The 21,217-nt window shown below is 52.5% G+C and overlaps 1 protein-coding gene across 1 annotated transcript in view; it reads right to left on the bottom strand.

Annotated features, from left to right (window-relative positions):
- Nucleotides 1–21,217, bottom strand: part of FAM20B (FAM20B glycosaminoglycan xylosylkinase) — a 209,886-nt gene that overhangs the window by 159,772 nt on the left and 28,897 nt on the right. The gene's annotated exons all lie outside the window — the stretch shown is intronic.

The raw sequence follows: 21,217 nt of genomic DNA, 5'->3' as shown, positions 1-21,217 counted from the left end.
CTGTACTATAAATACAATGCTTTTGTGGTATCACAAATCCTAATATCTTGTGAGTTCATTTTCATTCAGCACAAAATACCCTCTCATCTCCTTATAAGCTCTTCTCTGACCGAGAAGCTACTTAGAACTGCATTTAGATTCCAAATATTAGTAAATCCTCAACAATTTTTCACTAGTGACGTCTAATTTAGTTTCCTATGTCAGAGAACACAGGATCTTGCTGAGACTTGTTTTATGTTCCAAAAACGTGCATCCTGGAAAACATTCAATGTGCATGAAAGAACTGAGAAGAATGCTCTATTGCTGTTGGGGGAGGCAGTCTATTAATGCTTATTAGACAGAATTGGCTAAAAGTATAATTCAAGTCACTCCATCCTGTGATTTCTCATCAGAATGGAGCACTGAAACTGAGGACTTCAGCGTTCTGAGGAATCAGGCCAATCTTTTATTTCCTGAATTGGAAATCTTTTGTTACTGGGGGTATGAATGTTTAGAGAATAATTCTGTGTCCTTGAATTAACTGCTTTATCATTCTGTAATGACACCCTTTGTCCTTGGGAAATAGTCTTATTCTAAATGACTCTAAATGGAGTCACGGGCTTAAGTAACAGTACAGTGGGGAGGGCACTTGCCTTGCAGGCGACCAAGCTGGGTTCAATCCCAGGCATCCCATATGGTCCCCTGAGCACTGCCAAAAGTAATTGAGTGCAGAGCCAGAAATAACCCCTGAGCACCACCGGGTGTGGCCCAAAAACCAAATAAATAAACTAAACGGAGTCGCTTTGATGATGTTAACAGAATCACTCCTTTTCTCTTTTGCCTACTATTGTAATTTATGGTCTATCTCAACTATTTTGATTAAACGTGAATATTTTTGTGATTAGGTTTGTCTGTTTCCTGGCTGTTTATTTCCTATTTGCCCCAGGCTCTTTTATCCCTCCTTTTATACATTCCTTCCAATGAAATTAATGTATTTTCTAATACCATTATTTTCCTTCACTGGATTATTCTCGAATACCTTCTTTCCCCACAGAATTGCTTTAGGATCTCTAGAATACATCTTTTAAGTCACCCTTGTCTACTGTTACATGACTCACCACTTGGCATGTTGTATCCGAGCCTCATTCAACAGTGCCCCGAGCCTTCTTTCTTACCCACCTAGGTAGGTTTCTGTGACGGAGTGAGATGCCCTACCTCCGTTACCATGAGAGGGCGGAGGCTGAAAAGGCAGGGTACAGTCCCACACTCGTGAGGCCCACAGGGCCCCCGAGAGCACTGCCGGGACTGGTCAAACAAGAACAAAGGACAAGCAAGCTGGGGAAAAGCACCAGGGAATGGAGAGAGACAGTGGTGACAGGCTTCTCTTTGGCTTCACATGTTAAGTGGGTAAATGCAAGAGAATCCAAGGTTTTCAGCATTAACGTTCCCTGGCCATGCAATGTGGGTTCGAGCCCTAGCTCTCCCTTAACGTGATGCTTCTCTCTCTGCCTCTCTCAAACGAAGCTAACAGGGCACCACAAAGATCCACAGTGACGGAGGACAACAGTGAGGCTTCAGAAGAGAGGAGAGGATATAAAGAACAGGAGCTGATGCAGACAAATTGCTGACACCGGCACCAAGCGCCCATTACAGGCTCAGTGCACAAATCCCTAGGACTATTACTCACATGAATAAGACCACAGGTTTTAATGCTCGACACATTATTGCCTAAAACAACCTTGCTTACTCAGTCCACACAACCTGGTTACCTGGTCACCCAGTGAATCTGCAAGCAGTTGAACTCCTCAAGTTCTTGACTTGCAAAATTTGTTTCAAATAATCCTCTCCCACCCCTCTCCCTGCCCCAGCACGGCTTACTATTAAGGCTACTTCCTGAACGTTTCTTTGTGCAGAGAATTTCTACGTTTTCCTTGTATCATTTCATTTAATCCACACATCAGCCCTATGAGGAAGGATGATGCACGTTTCACAGGTGAGGAGGAAGGTAAACAATCTGCCCAAGGTCACACAGCCAGTAAAAGTCAGCAGGGCCAGCGAGATGGTGTGGGTGACAAGATGCATGGGAGAGTGGAGAGGCGCTTGCCCTGCACGCGGCCGATCCTGGGGCCATCCTGGGCCATCCAGGCACACCATGTACAGTTCCCCAGAGTCCACCAGGAGTGATCCTTGAGCTCAGGGCCAAGGGTAAAACTCTGAGCACCACCGGGGATGGCCCAAAAGTCAAAAATGAAATAAAAGATGGAGCCCAAACTCTACTGCCGAAAGGCTGACATCAAAGACTGCTCTTTCCTGGGGAGAATGCTGGATGTGGACTCAAAAACGGCAAGAGCTACACAAATATTAAACTGACGGAAAAGAATCCTCGGAGCCCGAACCCAGAATCTTCTCTCTTGTGCTCTAAGCCTGTCTCTCACAGACCACACAGTTTCACGCTCAAGATTTCTGGGCTTCTTCAGAGATGGACCCCACCCTAACCCTAGTGACCAAAGGCCTCCTCCACGCCTCTGCCTTGTCGCTATGGCCGCTCCAGTCACCTGCAGCTCTCTACGCAGTCAATCCATCTACCTCCGCTCCCATGCTTGGTTCTGGAGCAACTTAACTCCATGTCCCTGTGACTGGCTACAATCCCCCGCCAGACAGGTGGGTGTTGTTTACTGGTTTACAGATGAGCAACTCTTAGGACAAATGCCCACTCACTGCACATAAGTTTTACCAGATAAAAAGCACAGCTCTGGGGGCAGGGAAACAGTGCAAGATGCCTGGCTAGGACCCCAAGTCAGCACAAAACCGGGGCTCAGAGTCTTGTTAGTGTTTCTGATCGATGTAGTTAGAGCAATTCAACACTTAAACATTTTATGGTTCAGGCAACTGTGCCGTGTGCAATGTCAGAGCCCAAGACCTTCTGCGGAGGGCTGCGACCCTATTACCAACGCGCGGGCTACATGTGGGATGGACCCCCATTGTCCTCTCTCCTCAACAGCACCAGTCCCGGGCATCCCAGCTCTGGCATGAGGGCTTGGGTTGATGGCTGCAGTGATCCCGGGGGCCCACCCTAGCACCTACGCCAGGGAGCACCCACGAGCACAGTGAAATCCCTTAAGGAAAAGCCTCTAAAGGGAATCTTTTCACAGCCCACATCTCCCCCCTTTATTTATATATAGTTATGTTAGGGTTTTTTAAAGTTTTTAGGTCACACCCAGCAGTGCTCAGGGCTTCCTCCTGGCTCTGCACTCAGGATCACTCCTGGAGGTGCTCAGAGGACCACCCTATGGAATGCTGGGGATTGAACCCAGGTTGCCTTACCTGCTGTTTTATTTCTCGAGCTCTCTGGATTGAAAACTTTCTGCTACATCATTAGCTAAGATCTGAGTAATAGCAACAGAAAGGAAAAAAGTCAACAGCAGCCAGGAGACACTCAAAGGGCTGGGCCGCATTTGCCCTGCAGCAAGAGGTGTGCACACCCCACCTCCAAGCACCCCTGGGTGTGGCCTTTGTGGCACCCAATCACTGAATACCTGCCCACACAGCCCAAGGATCAACAGGAGGGCACCCTGGATGTCCTGGGCACTGCCTGGCAGGTCCCTCCCCAATAAAAACGTGAATTTTATAAAACTTCCTATGAATCGTCCCATCAATGTTGTCTAATAAAGTCTTTACGTTGGAATGATTTCCTAATACATGTCTAACCAGAGGCTGGTTTTTGAAGACTAGTTCTAACTAGTATGAAATTTCCCTCCTCTCTTCCTTTATAAACTTTCAACAATCTCCAACAAAGCGGAAAGAACAATGACAGGCCAAAAGACAGTGAAGTGACAGTAGTAGCAACATTTCTCTTCTAAGCTCCTTGATGACTAAGGGCTGGAAAACTGATCCCCCCTTATCAAAAGTGGTTGTATTCTGTGTCCCACCCCAAACCAGCTCCAGGAGCCAAAGAGCCCAAGCAGAAAATGGCTCGTCCTGGTGCCGTCTTTCCAGTCAGACCACTTCTCCACGCTCCCATCTTTTTAGAACTTTCTAGATCTCTGCTCCTCCTTCAGGAGGTCCCTGCCTCAGTAGGCCTCCCCCTCCCCTGCCCTGCCCTGCCCTCCCCTCACAAGGTGCTGGGCAGTTCCACAGATCTCCTCGCTCCAGAGAAAATGGAACAGCGAGTCAAAGCGCTGTGGGAGGCTATGCCCTGCCTTCCCGCTGAGAGTCACAAGCACTGAGCTCCCAGGGACAGTCAAGACCACGGCAAGACCACAGCTGACCCAAAAGGCCGACCAAAGGGGAAGTTTCTTAGCTGTGATATCCTACTTCTGTCCTCCAGGCTTTAATAGACAAAATGTCTCTCTCTCTCTCTCTCTCTCTCTCTCTCTCTCTCTCTCTCTCTCTCTCTCTCACACACACACACACACACACACACACACCACACGTACACCCTCTACACACTACCCGCAAGATGGAAACTGAAAAGCAAAGTTATCCTAGCAACAGCAACAACTTGCAGAATAAAAGCCATGTGGATCAAACCTAATCTCCAGCCCACAAAAAAATCCTACATGTATAAAGATTTCAGCATGTTCATAGAAGAGCAACTTAAGAGCAGTAGCAGAAAACACAGAGATCTGTCATGTCAGATACTTCCACAAGGCCACGCTGGACTCGGGGAGTGCCGGGGCTGAGTCAGGACTACAAGAGGCCTCCCCTCCCCAGCAGTTACGCCAGACACCCTAGAGATCAAGGATAACCCCGATACAAGAGAAGCCAGGCTGTGATTACATTTGATCTTCAAGGTGCAGAAGGAGGCGAATGAAGAACTGATTCGGCGATCACACGTCACCATTTCACCCTCACAGGAGAACACTTATACGCCCATTGATCAGCCTTGGAGGCTGGACAGCAAAGGGTGTAAATAACTTCCCTGGATTCATGCAAACTGTGTGCCCTGCAGATTTCGCAAACAAAATAATTAAATTACTATGCACTTCCAAGAATATTCGAATGCACATTAGACATTCTTGACCACACAAAATTAAAGCCTTAAGACACTGAAGTAAACTCTGTTAAGATACACACTTAGTAGAAAATGTAACCGGTAAGTTTTAGATCAGACCCAACCAAAGCACACATTCATATTAACTGTATCTCATGCAAGCACATTTATCAAAACATTTAACATTTTGACAGCAACCTGGGGCTGGAGCCACAGTACAGCGGGTAGGGTGTTTGCTTTGTGCGTGGCCAACCCGGGTTCGATCCTCGGCATCCCATATAGGTTCCCTGAATACCATCAGGAGTAACTGAGCATTGTCAGGATGACCGAAAAAGCCAAAAACAAAAAACAAGAAACAAAAACCCACATTACAACAACAGGCTAACCATTTGACAAAAAAGGCAAACACAAACTTATATTAAAATAAACAGGATAAAATAAATAGGATGAAGGCTGGGGGAACAGTACAGTGGGCAGGGCACTTGCCTTGCACACAGCTGACCCAGGTTCAACCTCCAGCACTAAGTACGGTCCCCTGAAACCTGCGAGGAGTGATCCCTGAGCGGTGAGCAAGAAGTAAGCCCTAAGCACCACCAGGTATAACCTAAGAAATTGAAAAATTAGAAAAAAAATAGGATGAATTCAAAATAAAAATATTTTAAGCTATAACAACATTCAAAGTAAACACAGGTTTTCTTCTCCTTATCATGGCACAGACAGGTCTTTCTAGGACTTGGCAGAAAGAAAACAGAAGAGCCCTAAAGAAAATATAAGACACAATAGGCACAAAGTACAGCAATTCTAAGTGAGTATTTCTTCACCTTTAGTAGCTCTAAAGCTTCTTCAAAGTCAAGCATCACGGTTTAACTGACCATATATTTTTCTTACTTGTACCTAAATAGTATGTCTTACCACTGAAGTCCTCTTATATTCAAGTAAATATTGTGAAAAAATATTAAAAATATCTAAAACAGGTGACAATAACAATATGAACTGCACTCAAGTAGGTTCTTACTAATAAAGACTTAGCAATAAAAAATTATATACAAAGTTAACTGGAGAATGTAGTACAAATGTCCAAAAACATTAACATGTTTTTTAATTCCATTGATACCTTAAAACGAGAGTTAAGAAAAAGTTTAGGGGCCAGGGTGATAGTACAGCAGGTAGGGCACTTGCCTTGCACGGCGGCCGACGTGGGTTCGATCCCCGGCATGCCATATGGTTCCTGAACACTGCCAGGAGTAGTTCCTGAGCATTGCCAGGTGTGACCCTCCCTCCCAAAATAAGAAGAAGAAAAAGAGAGCTTAAAGTTTAACAGATGAATCATGTGGTCTGTTGGGGTTTTGTGTATTCTCGGTGTCCTGGGAGCACCTCAGCACCAAGGACTGAACCCAGGGGCTCACACCACTCAGTCACATGCTCTGCCACTGAGTCACTTCCCTGGCCTTCGTAAGTATGCTTTTAAAGCTAATCACCAAGTCATAAAGAGTAGGGACAAATACACTCACACAATGTGTGCAAGTATGCAGACTTCAAGTAAGCAGTTTCATTGGGAGTCCATCAGGGACCGGAAAAGTGCAGAAGACCTGTAGGAAAAGTCGGATGTGTATTTTACACTAATGTACAATCCAGAGATTATCATCAGGCTGGGGCTGGAGCCTTGCACACAGCCAACCTGGGTTCCATCCCAAACCTCGAAATAGTCCCCAACCCTGCCAGGAGTGAGCCTTGAGCACAAAGCTAGGAGTTAGTCCTGAGCACTGCGGGGTATGGCAACTGGGGAGGGGGGGCGGGGGAGAAATCAAGTGAATTATTATGATATATGCACAATGATACAAAGCACCCATTTAAAAGAAAGGTGTGGCCAAAGCAACAGTTTAGCAGGTACAGTAGCCCTTGCCTTGCACATGGCCAACGGGTGACCTGGGCTTGATCTCCAGCACTCCACATGGTCCCCTGAATCTGTCAGAAGTGATCCCTGAGCACGATCAGCTATGGCCCCAAAACAAACAAAATTTTAATAGAAAATAAAATTATGGTATTAAAAAGTAAATACTTCTTGGGACTGGAGCAGTAGCACAGCAGGTAGGGCATTTGCCTTGCAAGCGGCCGACCAGGGTTCGATTCCCAGCATCCCATATGTCCCCCGAGCACTGCCAGGAGTAATTCCTGAGTGCGGAGCCAGGCGTAGCCCCTGTGAATCGCCGGGTGTGACCCAGAAAGAAAAAAATAAAAATAAAAAAGTAAACGCTTCTGAAAGCATACAGAGAGTTTATATTTATACCAGGCTTTCTTTAAAATCATCTTTTTTTTTTTATGGTTCGATTCATCTTATTTTTCTGAAGAAAAATACAAATGCTAAAGAATGTGCTTTGTGCGGTACTGACAAATTCCTGCTATGCAGAACGCAGTGCAAGTACCAATCAACAGGAGACAGAGAACATTCCCGGCATGGCATGTCTTGCTGTCCCTGTGGTCCCAACTCCTAAATACTATCCTGCCTTTTACCAACACAAAGGAGTTCATCCCCTGAAGAACTGTCATATGGTCTTTCAAAGCCGCGTATCACTTTACATTCCCATCAGAGTCAGTGTAGGAGGGTTTCCATTTCTCAAGGTCCTCTCCCATACCTGTTACCAAAGTTGTTACCAAAGTTAACTCCTGTTACCAAACTTTGTTTCAGCCATTTCAGAAGGCAGGGCAATCTCTCTCTGTGGTCTGATTTCATATCCCTGCTAGCTGACAGTGGTAAACATCTTTTCATGGCATCTCCTTTGATACACACTATGAGAATAATGCCCCTTCGGCCCATTTTTAATGAATTTTCTTTTTATTATTGAGCTTGACAAATATATTTTACGTATCCTAAATTAGAGTGTTTTGTCAGATATGATTTCAAATATTTCTCCCATTCTCTGGGTTCTTTTCACTTTGCTAATTATGTCTCTGAAAGCCCAGATATTTTACATTTCGATCATATTCAACTTGTCTACACTTTTTTTTGTTCCTGCTTTTGGAGTTACATCTAAGGTTCCTTCTCCCTATTTCAAGATCATGTTTTCTTCTATAAAACCACCAAAATTCTGAAGCCAAAATACATATGTATCTAAGTCTCTGATCAATTTATGTACCAATGATGCGGATTTTAAAAAGAACTCTGTAAGTCAAAGGCAATTAAATTCAGAAGCATAGAACAAATGAATCAAAGCTAAGTATCAAACCCAATAATGCAAAGATGGTTCAATGAGTAATAAGCTATTAATACAATAGATCCTTTTAGCAGATTAGTAGGGGGGGAATACACATGACCATTCCTACCAAAAAAGAGAAAGCACCTCACGGAACTGAGAGAGAGTACAGTAGGTACAGTACGTGCCTTGCATGCCTCCGACCTGAGTTCAATCCCCGGCAGCCCACATGCTCCCCCAGTCCTCCAGGATTCCTGAGTGCAGAGCCAGGAGTGGCCCTTGAGCAAGGCAGGACGGCCCCAGTACAAAACAAAACAAAAAAGCACCTTGCAGAATTTAGTATTATAGTTTTAAAAATGCTTACAAAAATCAAGAGCAGGTGATTCTTAAGCTCTCCATTTGCCTTTCTCAAAGGGAAATAAGGAGGTGCTAGTGAAGGAGCAGGAACTTTCAGTCCTGATTAGAGCCTGATGGTGTGTCTGACACTATGTCATCGGAGGACTGCTCACACTGGCTAAGAAAGCAGAACTGAAATGGTCTCGCCCAGATGGTCTCAATACATCTGGAGAAAAAACACACGTTAAATGACATCTCTTCTGTTCTTTTTATTAGTTTGTTTTGGGCCACATCCTGTGTGCTCTGGGGCATGCTAGCGCTGGAGCACTCCTAGACCATGTGGTACCAGGGAAGGAACCGGCCTCCCCCATGCGGAGCCTGCACTCGGCCTCAGGAGACATCCCCCGACCCTCTTAAGGCTCTTTTTCAACAAAGTTCCTTAATACTTGGTGTATAATTGATGCTGTTAGCTGGGACACAAAGTGATATAAAGGCAAGTCTTTTTATCTTTATTGCTGTAGCCCAGCATAAAGAGCTGTTCCTGGGAAACAGAAAATGTTCCCTGGCCTTTCCATAAAAAATGAATTACATCTGACCCAAAATTTGCATTTGGTACTCTGTAAAGCTTTCTTTGGGCTGTTTGGGCCACACCAAACTGCGCTCAGGGTTTACTCCTGGGCATGTTCGGGGGATCATGACAGTTTGAGAGATCACAATGGGAATGGCTGCAAGCAAGGCAAGGGCATGTAGACACGACCTGAGCCCTCTTTCGGCACTTCTTATAAGCAATAATTCAGACGGCTTATATAGTAATACGCATACACACATATGTATTTCTTATTGGGTACAACATAGTTCTGATACTGAAACAGTCCTGATTCTCTCAGAGGCATTTATTTTAGTTATTCCTGTTAAAGGCATATGAAATCCAGAATTCTCTCTCAACTGAGCTCTTGACTGCCTAGCAATCACACCGTATTTCCCTATTCTGCTAGAGTTGGGTCTTTGATAGAGGACGAGCGCAAGCGTTTTCCCTCTTTCCAAACCACCCACATCCCCATCTTCCTTCCCAGTTTCAATTAATGGCTTTGTTCCCACCCCCATGAACCTGCCCATATATTCCATCTTCTCTCCAGTTCCCTTCAGCTCTCCCAGCGAGCCGAGCCAAGGTATGTTTCTTCCTCTGTGCACTGGCTGGGGCTGCTTACCTGCTGGAGAGGCAACCCCGAGTCTGAGAGAGAAAGAATGCTCCCTCCACAAAGCCTAAGATACTCTGCAAGGGAACGTGCTAGCCCCTGACAGGAGTCCCCTCACCTCACCTGGAAGGGCCGACTATGTTCCAAACACAAAACATGAGGAGTCACACAGGACACAGAACATTAAGGAACACGTCAACTGCCTTGATGACAAAGGAGATGACAAAGATATGTGACAGTCACATATCAAGGATAAAGCCGGGAGGGCAGTCAATCTTTCAAGACCCACTTGACGCTAGAAAATTATAGTTCAACCCGTGTAAGTTATTTTCACCCAGGAATTCTATACCTGGACCGGCTAAATTACCAGTAGGTATCAGGGTGGAAGAAAAATATTTCCAGTAACACAAACATTTACAAAATTTCACCTCTTCAGAAACTCTTTCTCCCTGATGACGGAGAGATGCATTTCATGCAAACAAAGGCGGAAACAGAGAGAGGAAGTCCCTCTCTGAAGAGAATAGGGAAAAACAAGAAAGAACTCCCATTTGGGGTAAAGGGTGGGCACAAGCTCTAGCTATGCAAAGAAGGGTCACCGTGCAGATGTGAGCAAGACAGAAAGCTTGGGAGCACTTCAGGTTTTTTACTGGAGACACTCAGTGGGCCGAGCATGGGCTAGGAGTGTGGGAGGCCCAGGTACCCTCCCGGTACTGCAGGGTCCCTATGCACATGACCAGACGTGGCCCCAAACTACAAACCAACAAAAATCAAATATGCAGTTACCTATAATGCCTGAACATACTGGGATCGTTTCTAGGAAAAAAAAAAGTAGGCACCGGTAGGATATTATTAAGCCAAAACCAAAACACAACAGAAATTAACTCCAAGGAAGTAATCATGGAGTTACTGCAAGGCTGAGTGAACATAATTATGAAGCCATAATAATGTAAACAAAGGACAGTGATTTGACCAAGAGCACCTGGGACCTATGGGAACTATACTGGGAAGGTAAAGGAGAAGGAAATCCAAGGCAGTGTCCGAGTCATCAAGGGGCTGGAGCAACAGTACCGCAGGTAAGGCGCTGGCCCTAGCACACGGCCAGCCTGGCTTGGATCCCTGGCACCCTATGTATGGTCCCCTGATCCCCACCAGGAGGGATCACAGAGCCAGGAGCAAACCCTAAACATCACCCGACAAGCAACACACACACACACACACACACACACACACACACACACACACGTTAGAAATTTCTGGAATAGTAGTCCAGTAGCAGTGTTCTCAGCAGGCTCACAGGCCTGGGGTCCCCCTAAAGGGCTCTCTGCTCCGCAGAAGAAATGCCCACAACTGAAGAGCCCTAGTTGGTTCAATGCCTGCATACTGGTGGTGCTTTAACAGCTCCAAACTAAGCCATGATGCCAACTGGGCTCCATGTCGGTGACTGGCAGTTCTGCCAAGGAGAAGAACTGAACATTGGACTATCAATAATACATTTTTTAAAAAGGATTCGCAGGCTACAAGGAATCATATCAATATGTCATTCTTTAAAGAAAACAGAAAACGCACTTCATCAAACCTTTCTCATTTTTGCAGTATGCTCTGGCAGAACAGGGCACTGCCCCCCGCCCCCCCCGCCACACATACACACTCACACACAGAAGGGGAAAAGCAATTTTATTGAAAGCTAAAAATATTACTTTTATTAAATGACTTCCTTACGATCAAGTATCAAAAGAGAGTATTTCAGCAAATACTCTTTGCCCAAATATTTAGATTGAAAAAAAAAAAAGCATTTTGCATTTAATTCCAAGAGAAAAAAAAATTTAAAAAAACAACACTACTGAACATCCTGGAAAAAGCTCAGGGAGAGGTTTTGTTTTTTTTTTCTTATTTCGGCGGGGGAATACTTGTGAACTGGACACCCGACCTACCTGATGTACACAAACACCGTATTCTGGGGCTGGATGGAGCGATAGCACAGCCAGGAGGGGGTTTGCCTTGCTTGTGGCTGACGCGGGTTCGATTCCCAGCATCCCATAGGGTCCCCTGAGCACCCCCAGGAGTAACTCCTGAGTGCAGAGCCAGGAGGAACCCCTCTGCATCACTGGGTGTGACCCCCAAAATATAAACACATAAATATATATATGTATGTATTCTTTTTAACGGGTCTAAACGCTTCCGTTCGCTCAGTACTAATTCCCTTCACTCCCAGAGGGGAAAACTCGATCTTAACTAAAACAAACAAACCCAAAAAAAAAAAAGAAGAAGAAAACACCCTCCTGGGAGGAGAGCGCGCTGCTCAAACTTTGAAACTAACATTAAACAGAGTTATCTGCGGGAGGGAGGGCCCCACACGCCCGCTCACCTTTACCCCCTCGGCCCGCCCCCTCGGCCTCCCCGGCGAGGAGGCAACTGGCCTGCACCGAGGAGAGATTTAAGGGCGCGCCAGGGGGCCCGACGGGGCTCTTGGCTTTCCCTGTCCCCGCCCGTCACTCACTCCCGCACAGCTGTTGGCGCAAGTGCCGGTGACAGGACCTGGGGGGCGGGTGGGTGGGTGGGGGCTGGGCGGGTTCATCGTCAGGGACTCGGACCCGCAGTCCCACACACAACACACACACACACACACACACACACACACACACAGAGCCCTGCAGCCCTCCCCACCCCCCCCACCCCCCACCAAGCAGCCGGGGTTCGACCCCCAGCATCCCAACCTGAGCATCCGGGGCTGCGCCACCTCCCACCCACCAAAACAAAAAAAAAAACCAAAAATCACCTCAACCACCACAGACACTCACGTGCGGCGCCCGAGCAGGGCAAACGCCACAGCCGCGGGGATCGCCGCGACGCTCTGGAAATCTGGGCGCCTCCGACTAAAAATACCCCTCACCGGGCGGGCGAGCGACCGCGCGCGACACGCGGGCAACAACGGCCTCCCCCGGCGGGCGACCGCGGGCGGCGAGGCGAACGCGGGCGGCGGGGCTCCCGAGAAGCCCACCCGCGGCCGAAGGTCAAAGACCGCCCTTTCTTTTTGGGATTATTATTCTATTATTTTCCCTTCCCGTAAACCCCAAGGCGGCGCCGAGGGGGACGGGGGCTGGAAGCCCGGGGAAGACCCGTTCCCGGCTATGAGAGACCCCGAAAGACGCGGCTTCGATCACCTCAGGATCGGCCCATAAATAAATACATGAAAACAAGAGCCAAGGGGGATTTGGAAAAGAGGCATCCGGGGCTCAGAAGTTCGTCAGCTTTGGTGAAAAGATCAAAGAACAAACGAGACCTGAGGAAAACCCACAGCCGCGCGAGGAGCGGCGGGCGCGGCGGCGGCGCGGACAATGCGGCCCCTCAGAGCCTCTGAGGAGACGCGCGCGACGCCGACACGCCGCCGCCCGCCCGCCCGCCGCGACCCCGGGCCGTTGCCCCGCGCGGCCCCGCCGCCCCCCGCCCCCCGCCCCCGGCGGCCGTTGGCGCCCCCGCCCCGCCCCCCACCCCCGCGGCCCGGCCCCGCCGCCCCCCCGCAACAGGTCACGGCGCGGCGGCCCGGGGGTGTGGCGGCGCCCGCCGAGGCGGGGGGCGCCCGGCCCGCCGCCCCCGCCCCCCGCGACCGCGGCCTCCCGCGCCGGCCCCCGGCCCCGGGAGGCCCCCGCGCCGCCGCCCGCCCGCGGCCCCGGGAGGCCCCCGCGGCCTCCGAGCACCGACCTGGGCCGCCGCCGCCGCCGCCTCGGAGGATGGAAGAGCCGGAGCCGCCGCCGCCGCCGCTGCTGCCGCCGCCGCCGCGGGCCTCACGCGACGCCGCCGCCGCCGCCGCCGCCCCGGCGCCCCGCGCGAGCGCCCGGCGTCTCTCATTCAGCGCCGCGGCCGCGGGCGGCGGGCGCGCGCGAGGGGCGGGGCCGGGGCGGGGCCAGGCAAGGGGCGGGGCGAGGGCGGGGCGGCCGCCGCTCGGGGGAGGGGAGAGCACCGGCTCCCAGGCGGCGGGCGGGCGCGCGCGCGCGAGGGGCGGGGCCAGGGCGGGGCGGGGCCACGGCAGGGGCGGGGCCGCCGCCCTGGGGGAGGGGAGAGCACGGGCCCCAGGCGGCGGGCGCCATAGAGGGGCGGGGCTAGGACGGGGGCGGGGCCACAGTGGGCGGGGGCACAGCGGGGCGGGGCAGCCGCCGCTCGGGGGGGGAGGAGAGAGCGGGCCTCCAGCGGTCGCGGGTGACGGGCCCCCGCGGGGGGCGGGGCTCCTACTGGGCGGGGCTAGGACGGGGGCGGGGCGGAGAGCGGGCCTCAAGCGGGCTCGGGGGCGGGGCCAAGGAGGGGCGGGGCCATGACTGGGCGGGGCTTGGGCGGGGCGGGGCGGGCGCCGCTCGGGGAAGGGGAGAGCGCCGGCCCCCGGCAGGCGCGCGCACGCGGGAGGGGCGGGGCGAGGGCGCGCGCACGGCCCCGCCCCGCCCCGCCGCGCGCGCGCGCGCGCCCCCGAGCGCCCCGAGCCCGGGAGGCTGGATGCCGGGGAGACAGGTGGGTCGCCCGGCCCGCCCCGCGAGGCCACGCCGGGGGCCCGTGTGCGCGCGCGCGGGCTGGTGGTCCGCTGCAGGCCTCGGAGAGGGTGGGCAGGGCCGTGCACCGGCTGCAGGGTGGAGCCTCCCGCGCCAGGCCCCGGGCGCCCCCGGGCCCCAGAAGTTGCAAGGGGGGGGGGGGGTCGCACCTCACCCTTGCAGCAGGCGCGGGCTGGGGGGTCGGCGGGGCCAGGAAGGGAGGAAGGGGCGCCGCGGGGCAGCGTGCACGAGGACGAGCATGGTCCAGCGTCCAGGCTGCAGGGCGAGGGGACCCGAACAGGCCCGGCCCGGCCCGCGCCCCCATCGCCGAGGACCCGGGACCCCGGCGCCGCGCTCTGCAGCCGAGGGGGGCGTCCACCAGCTCTCATCTCGGCCACAGGGTGGGCAGGCGGCCCCCGGCTCTGGGTTTTTGTCCCATTTTCTTTGCAAAGGGAGTAGGGGGACCCGCGGGGGACAAGGGGCTCACTGCGGAATCCCTGGGACCGGGAGAGAAACAAAAACAATTTTCAAAAGAGAACTGACTTTGGGGGCTGGAGCGACAGCACAGCGGGGAGGGGGTCTGCCTGGCACGCGGCCGACCCGGGTTCGAGTCCCAGCATCCCATAGGGTCCCCTGAGCACCGGCAGGGGTGATTCCTGAGTGCATGAGCCAGGAATAACCCCTGTGCATCGCCGGGTGTGACCCAAAAAGCAAAATTGACTTAAAAAAAAAAAAGGCAAGCAGACTATTGGGAAGGGGTGGAAATGTATTCGGGGGCAGGAGGACAGCCCGTGCTTCACATCCCAAAGAAACGACGGGCCTCCGACTGAATAAGCCCTAGTTGGAAAAGCCCTTTTTTAGTATGACACTGGGTAAATGTTTAGCCTTAAAAAAAAAAAAATTTAAGGGAGCCACGACTTCTCTGTGCCAACAACACACACACCACATGCACACCCTACTCACCTCTTCTATCAAATGAAGAAACTGACCAATGCCAGGATATTCTTGCAATTACTTTAAAACTTGTACTTTGGGTTTCATCAAAGTAAATGCCAGGCTCTGCGTTCCTACATCTGCCAGTCATTTTCACAGTTTACTGCAAGGGCAGTCGAGATGTTGAGGAGACAGGGACAGGGGACGCCAGACCAGTGGGGCCGGATCCCTCTTTTCGGAACAACAACTAAAAAAAGTCACAAGTCACAGAGCTGGGTTGTTAAAACGGTATGTACCTGCGCTAACCTTTAGGGTTCCTGCCATTCAAATTTCTGAACTTAATGAGAATTTATTACATCCTCAATGCAATGCCCCGTCCCCGGGGGGGGGGGGGGGGGGGGGGGGGGGGGGGGGGGGGATACGGGAAACTAAACTTTGCAAGTGCCCAACCCTGATCTGAGCCCTGCACTGGGTGGGCGGGGTGGAGGGGGACCCCGGAACCGCTACCTACCTCTGAATGTGACCCAAACAGCAAGCCCACACCACCTCTGGGGGGCTGGGGAAAGATACTGGGGAAGTTCCACTGTCAACATCTCTTTCTTCTTACCATTTGTGAAAGTTTTAGAAAGCCAGGGTCCTCCCACCCATTGATAAGCAGATAAAACAATGAATTTCTACACTTCTAGAAGCCCTGGAGCTCTATCTCAGCAGCCAGAGGGTTCTATCTTGAGCTAAATTCTCTGTTTTGGTGCCTGCCACACCCAGTTCCGGGATCACTAGGCTTCTTTTTTGGTTTTTGGTTTGGGGGAGCCCCACCCAGCGGTGCTCAGGGGTGACTCCTGGCTCTGCAGTCAGGAATTAACTCCTGGCGGTGCTCAGGGGACCCTAGGGGATGCCAGGAATCGAACCCCAGTCTGCTGTTTGCAAATACCTTTCCTGATGGGTCCTGCCCCTGGGGGTTGGGGGTACTGCATTGGGTGTCAGGTGCTGGGGATCAAACCAAGGCCCCCTGATTGAACACTGAGGTCTCACGCCCCCCCCCCCAATCCTGCAAGTTGGCGCCCAGAGTGATTGCCACGTCCCCCAAGTTCTGCAAATTGGAGCCCAGAACAATTGCCACTGTATGATAGTACATGTATGATAGCACATAGTACAACCCACATTCAATCCCTAGCACCCCACAGGGTACCCCAGCAGCGCAGAGCCTGGACAGGCATGGTCCCCTGGAAAAAATACCTCCGCAAGCTGTCTCACGCCTCCCAATTCCTTTTGCCAAAGGACAAGAAATATGCAGTCCGAGTATTGAAAAAAAAAAAAAGTACTCACGTCTAAAGCAGAAATGCCATTATAGAAAATAAAAATCAATCCGAATTCAATATGCCAAGAAGCCATTTGAGAGGAATCACCATTATATAACAGTTTTTAATAATGCTCCATCAAAACGCTTTCCAAGGGGGCAGCCAAGAAACGAACGTTGGGCAAACACCAGCTGCCTCCAAGCCAGGAGACCACCCCGGCAGAAGCAGCAGAACAAATAAAACTCATGACAGGGCAGCTGTCAAAACAAGGGCGGCCTGGGGTGCTGAGCGCGTCCTGCCGGCCACATCAAGCCCTAGGGTCGCAATAACAACACCATCCCCACATGCTCTGCTTGCAAATCTGTCCAGTGACCTGGTGGCCGGAGTCTCGGGGGACGCCGTGCCCGCGGCCCACCCAGGTGGACCCTGGCTCCATGTCCGCTCGCCTGGGACCACACGGCCAGGAGTGACTCCCTGAGCACTGCCAGGGCTCAGAAACGAAAACAAAACAAACAAGATACCAAGAGCAAAGATGGGAGGTGGGGGAGGGGGTGTTGGCCTGGCACGCGGCCGACCCGGGTTCGATCCCCGGCATCCCATAGGGTCATCGCCCCCCCCCCCCCAGCACCGCCAGGAGTGATTCCTGAGTGCAGAGCTGGAATCAGCCCTGAGCATCGCCGGGTGGGACCCCTTTGAGGATGAGAGGAAGAAGGCAAGGCAGAAAAAGACAAGGAAGAAAGAAGGAAGAAAAAAGGCAGAGGAGAGGGCTGGAACGATAGCACAGTGGGTAGGACGTTGGCCTTGCACGCGGCCGACCCGGGTTCGATCCCCGGAATCCCATAGGGTCCCAGAGCACCGCCAGGAGTGATTCCTGAGTGCGGAGCCAGGAGCCAGCCCTGAGCATCGTCAGGTGAGGACCCCCCCCCCCAAAATAAAAGGCAAAGAGAATCACCGGTGCTGATTGGTCCTGGTTCCCCCACCCCCGTCCCCTTCCCCAGCATTGCCCAGTGGTCCCTGAGGGTCCCAGCTGCAAAGGCATCTCTGTGCACTGAACTGCTGAACCCCTCCCCCAAGGAGCCCCCTACCCCTGATAAATAAAAGATTGAGAGAACCATCAGCCCATGGAAACAGAAGCAGCAAGTTTCAAAGGGTGGAAGGTCTTAATTTAGGACCCGGCGAATCTATGCAGGGCGTGAAGAATCTGCAGGGATGGTTACACTTAATCACTTAAGCCGGGTCGGGAGGAGACGGCTCTGGGGGAGGCAGCTGGCAGGAACAGCAGGCGATGCTCATCTTGCTTCTAAGATGTGACTTTGTTTGGGGCCACGGCTCGGGGCTGGCTCCTGGCTCTGCACTCAGGGATCACTCCCGGCAGCGTTTCGGGGGACCCTATGGGATGCCGGGGATCGAACCCGGGTCGGCTCCGTGCCCGTGCAAGCCAACGCCCTCCCCGCGGTGCTATGGCTCCAGCCCCAAAGTTCACTTTCAACATTCACTCTGCGGTTTCAGGAACTGCAGAGGACTAGGAAGGGGGCGAGCACAGCTGGGTCGGCACGATCACAGTTTCCTTCTATCACAGTTTCCTTCCAAGGAGAGGGCTCTGTAAGAGCCAGTTATGGAAAGCACCCAGCCAGCAAAACCACAATGGGAGAGGGCTCTGCCGACAAGTGCTCTGTTGCCTTTTCTTTCAAATTGGTCCGTCCGTAGCCGGAGGGCTGGAGCGATAGGACAGCGGGGAGGGTGTTTGCCTTGCACGTGATTGACCTGGGTTCGATCCCCGGCATCCCATAGGGTCCCCCGAGTCCCGCCAGGGGTGGTCCCTGAGTGCAGAGCCAAGAGTCAGCCCCTGAGCATCGCCAGGTGGGACCCAAAGCTCCGGGATCAATTTCATTTAGTCCTAAGCCATATATATTATCTTTTTTTAATGTATTTGGCTCAGTTTGTTTGGTTTTGGGTCACACCTGGCGATGTTCAGGGCTGACTCCTGGCTCTGCACTCAGGAATCACTCCTGGCGGTGCTCTGGGGGGGATGCTTTGGGATGCCGGGGATCGAACCCGGGTTGGCCGGGTGCCAGAAAAACGCCCACCCGGGCCCTGCTGGCTGGTAAGTCCCATTATTCTGCAAGTGTGGCGGGCGTTTCACTCTGGGACGCTTGGTCAGGCTTCTCTGCACAGGGGCGGGGGGTGGGGGGCTCAGATCTCTGTGAACCGTCTGAGCTGGGCAGGCTGCGAGAAGTGGCATCGTTGGGCCCTACGGGGGCTCTCCTCCCGCTTTCCTGAGGCAACTGAGTGTTTTCCAGAGACAGACTCATAGGCTGGGCCGAAGGGGGGGGGGGGTGGGGGGGCAGACAAGCTGGGACTGACCACAGGCCACCTGGCAAGGCTGCAGGCGAAACTGTCCCTTCTCGAGGTACTTCCGTTTCTGTGCCCACCGCACCCTGGGCAAGGTCTCGAGGGCACACAGAGAGCAACCACACCACCCAGCATGTGTGACACCAAAGCACATTTTTTTTTTCTTTTTGGGTCACACCCGGCAATGCACAGGGATTACTCCTGGCTCTGCACTCGGAATCACTCCTGGTGGTGCTCGGGGGACCCTATGGGATGCTGGGAATCGAACCCGGGTCGGCTGCGTGCAAGGAAAACACCCTCCCCGCTGTGCTCTCGCTCCAGCCCCAAAGCACATTTTCTGAGCACTGGAGTTGGATTCGGAGAAGGGTTCCAGAGCGAAACTATCCCCCACAGACCACACACCTGTGGAAGACCGGGTGGCATTACAGGCGTGATACGCTGGGTAGGGCGTTTGCCTTGCACGCAGCTGACCTGGGTTCGATCCCTGGCATCCCACAGGGTCCCCCGAGCACCGCCAGGAGGAACCCCTAAGCATCGCCAAGTGTGACCCAAAAACCTAAAAAAAAAAAGAATATTTACAAGTGAGTAAAGGATGCTGATTCTTCACTTTGTGCAATCAAAGGAATTAAGATGAAAATCTATTACAGGAGATAATTTTCTTCCCGAGCTGTGCAGGGCTGTGAGTCAGTTATCACGTTACAGATGGGAAAAACTCACTGAATAACCAGCCCCGTTCCCCTGGGAACGGCAACTCAAGCTGGGGTTTCATGTTCCAGAAAAAAAATATATATATTCCTACCCCTCCCGGAAATCGGCAACCCGAGCGTTGCAGGCCGTTTCTCTCGAGTCGCCAATAAACGCTGTGTCCTATTTTAACTGTATTTAACGGAGACCTTGCTCAGGCAAAGAGACTTTCCTCATGATGACTTAACCCTCCGTCTGAAGACGTGGAAACTCACTGCTGGGAACCTGGCAATTGGATTTGTGTCTGAAGGCCACTTTTAGAAAAGCGAGAGCACAGCGGGGAGGGCGTTGGCCTGGCACGCGGCCGACCCGGGTTCGATCCCCGGCATCCCATAGGGTCCCCCGAGCACCGCCGGGAGTGATCCCTGAGTGCAGAGCCGGGAGTCAGCCCTGAGCATCGCCGGGTGGGACCCAAAAAGCAAAAACAACAACAACAACAAAAGATTCCTTGGGGCTGGAGCAATAGCACAGCAGGGAGGGCGTTTGCCCTGCATGCAGCCGACCCGGGTTCGATCCCCAGCAACGCATAGAGTCCCCTGAGCACCGCCAGGACTGATTCCTGAGTGCAAAGCCAGGAGGAACCCCTGAGCATCACCGGGTGGGACAGGAAGGAAGGAAGGAAGGAAGGAAGGAAGGAGAGAGAAGGAAGGAAGGAAGGAAGGAAGGAAGGAAGGAAGGAAGGAGAGAGAAGGAAGGGAGGGAGGAAGGAAGGAAGGAAGGAAGGAAGGAAGGAAGGAAGGAAGGAAAGGTTGTTGGGTGGGGCTGGAGTGATAGCACAGCGGGGAGGGCGTTGGCCTGGCACGCAGCCGACCCGGGTTCGATCCCCAGCATCCCAAAGGGTCCCCCGAGCACCGCCAGGAATGATTCCTGAGTGCAGAGCCGGGAGTCAGCCCTGAGCATCGCCGGGTGTGACCCAAAAAGCAAAAACAACAACAACAACAAAAGATTCCTTGGGGCTGGAGCAATAGCACAGCAGGGAGGGCGTTTGCCCTGCATGCAGCCGACCCGGGTTCGATCCCCAGCAACGCATAGAGTCCCCTGAGCACCGCCAGGACTGATTCCTGAGTGCAAAGCCAGGAGGAACCCCTGAGCATCACCGGGTGGGACAGGAAGGAAGGAAGGAAGGAAGGAAGGAAGGAAGGAAGGAAGGAAGGAAGGAGAGAGAAGGAAGGAAGGAAGGAAGGAAGGAAGGAAGGAAGGAAGGAAGGAAGGAGAGAGAAGGAAGGGAGGGAGGAAGGAAGGAAGGAAGGAAGGAAGGAAGGAAGGAAGGAAGGAAGGAAGGAAAGGTTGTTGGGTGGGGCTGGAGTGATAGCACAGCGGGGAGGGCGTTGGCCTGGCACGCAGCCGACCCGGGTTCGATCCCCAGCATCCCAAAGGGTCCCCCGAGCACCGCCAGGAATGATTCCTGAGTGCAGAGCCGGGAGTCAGCCCTGAGCATCGCCGGGTGTGACCCAAAAAGCAAAAACAACAACAACAACAAAAGATTCCTTGGGGCTGGAGCAATAGCACAGCAGGGAGGGCGTTTGCCCTGCATGCAGCCGACCCGGGTTCGATCCCCAGCAACGCATAGAGTCCCCTGAGCACCGCCAGGACTGATTCCTGAGTGCAAAGCCAGGAGGAACCCCTGAGCATCACCGGGTGGGACAGGAAGGAAGGAAGGAAGGAAGGAAGGAAGGAAGGA

The sequence above is a fragment of the Sorex fumeus genome, unplaced genomic scaffold, assembly GCF_029834395.1.
Source record: "Sorex fumeus unplaced genomic scaffold, SorFum_2.1 ptg000161l, whole genome shotgun sequence".
Taxonomy (NCBI): domain Eukaryota; kingdom Metazoa; phylum Chordata; class Mammalia; order Eulipotyphla; family Soricidae; genus Sorex; species Sorex fumeus.
This window is presented reverse-complemented; position numbering and strand designations above follow the sequence as displayed.